At 39.5% G+C, this 2,232-nt stretch overlaps 1 long non-coding RNA gene across 1 annotated transcript; it reads right to left on the reverse strand.

The window, feature by feature from the left end:
- On the reverse strand, positions 1-1,321 carry LOC145794599 (uncharacterized). The gene is made up of 5 exons (XR_014334517.1): positions 1,172-1,321; positions 751-834; positions 615-664; positions 149-214; positions 1-67 (listed from the first exon to the last, which is right to left on the reverse strand). It is a non-coding gene; the product is annotated as an uncharacterized LOC145794599 (long non-coding RNA).
- Positions 1,322-2,232: the final 911 nt, after the last annotated feature.

Here is a 2,232-nt window from a genome sequence, read left to right on the forward strand (position 1 = left end):
CCTGTTTCCCTAACCTCTGATATATATCCAAAGCCTTAAGAGCATCATGTCGTTGCATTTCAAAGAACTGTCACATTGCATGTTATCAAATATCCATGATTTGCTAAAAACAAAACTACTCATTCAAAAATCCAAAGCCACATTCTACCTTGTCGACCAAATTTACGACACCATCACTGATAGCATTGTAGATTTTAATGCTTTCAGAAGCAACCTGTTGAAAAAAGTAAGGACAGTCAGGTCAAAAGAATTCTATTTGAAAAGTTACTTCAATAACACTCCGTTGGGATCGTGGGTGAGAAAGACAGGAAATGATTGTGTTTTCTTACTATCATACTCAGATGGGTATGAAGGCAATGCATGTGAGATGGATATGAAAGACTTATTTTTCTTCCTTGGAATTTTAATGGGCAATCTCACTATTATAAATTTTTTATAACTAATCAACTTGTTTCTCACCAATCTCACTCACCACTTTTGATGAGAAATGAAATAGGCAAAATAAGAGAGTTCTCACTCTCACCATTTCTTATCATTTCTCACCAAATCACCCCATCCAAACAGAGTGCAAATCCATGGACAAAGCAGGGGGAAAATTTATAAACTCCACTCACCATAGAGAGTGCTAATTGAATCACAAAATTATGAACCGTTGCTCCTGTGGCTGCCCAGAAGTTTCATTAAGAGGCCATATTTGAAAGCTAGACAGCATTATGTTTGATTCAGTTGAGTGAAGCAAAAAAAAGTTACCTGGCAACCAAGAACACGAAATAGAAGCTGCTGCAATGCTGGCAACTGCTCAAGCAATTCCGAAGTGTCCAAACCTTTAGTTCTCTGCACCACAATTTACATAATAATATTCTAAGTGACCAAATCTTTATTTCAATTAGATCAAAAAAATATTTGAAAAATAAAATCAATCAAAATTTGAGTGTTCACATAACACTTTTCTGGCTGCAACAGAAACAGAACCCCTCAAAAAAGATTGAAGTTCCAAATGCAATTTCAAAGGTGCCATATTTAAATGAAATTATAAAATCAAATTTATGTTGTCAAAGCAAAATTTTGAAAAATTCAAATGGCAAAAGGATGGCCAGCAAAAAGTACAATTTCTTACAGGGCGCTCACTCTCAACATCATATTTAAATACACTGAAGGAAGAAAATCTGACCTGTTGAAACCTGAAATTTAAGAAAATCTGAAATTGACTGTTGTAATAGGTTGAAATCTGAAAATCTGAAAATGAAGAAAATCTGAAAATCTGAAATTGAAGAAAATCTGAAAATCCTCTGCACTGCTCCTCACACAATCCCCGCTCAACACCTTCGCCGGTGGCCCAAAAAACACCATCGTCGCAGCATTAAAAAGGCTGAAAAAAGCACACGAAACACCCATCTCCGCCGCAAGTCCCGACAGCCAGTGAGAGGTGTAATCAGAGATAATCCAATCTGGGTTCGGGCTAATTTTCTCGAGAAAATCCGAGAGTGGTTGTTTAAGAAAATCGAAGGCGATTTTGAGGAGCTGAGCTTGGTGGTGTGGTGCGTCCATGGAGGATTCGGCGTTGGGTGGTAAGTTGGGGATGGCGGGGAAGGGGAGGAGGATGAAGGTGATGAGAGGGGAGAGGCGGAGAGGGATTTGGGGGAGGCGGCGGAGGTTTCCGTCGGTGGAGATGAAGGAGATGCGGTGGCCCTTGGTGGCTAAGGTGGTGGAGAGGTGGAGAAATGGGATGAGGTGACCCATGGCTAACCACGGGAACATGACTATGTGAAGAACTTCTTCTTCATCATTAATATCAACTCTGTTTTCCATTTGAGGACAGGGAAAATGGAGGACTTAAGAAGATGTTGGGTGATTAGTGTGAGATGGAATACTTACCAAGAATTATATATTGAGAACCCTTATGAGATTTTGATGAGAAGTGAAAACCCAATAAGTATATTGAGCATTAGAGAGAGAAATGGACCTGATTCGAGGAGATCTTCAGTGTAATCGTTGCCCCAATTCGTTCGATCGATGCTTTGTCTGTGGCTTTCCACTGTAGAGAGAGAGAGAGAGATGGGTTTGAAGAGAGAAACAGTGAAATGGGTTTGAAGAGAGAGAAACAATGAAATGGGTTTGAAAAGAGAGATGGTGAAATGGCTGAAATGTTTTTGAAATGGGTTTCAAAATTGAAGGGTATATCCAACGGTGAAGAGAAACAGTGAAATGGGTTTGAAGAGAGAGATGACGAAA

Source organism: Camellia sinensis, chromosome 7 (genome assembly GCF_055761805.1).
Source record: "Camellia sinensis isolate YWXY chromosome 7, ASM5576180v1, whole genome shotgun sequence".
NCBI lineage: Eukaryota > Viridiplantae > Streptophyta > Magnoliopsida > Ericales > Theaceae > Camellia > Camellia sinensis.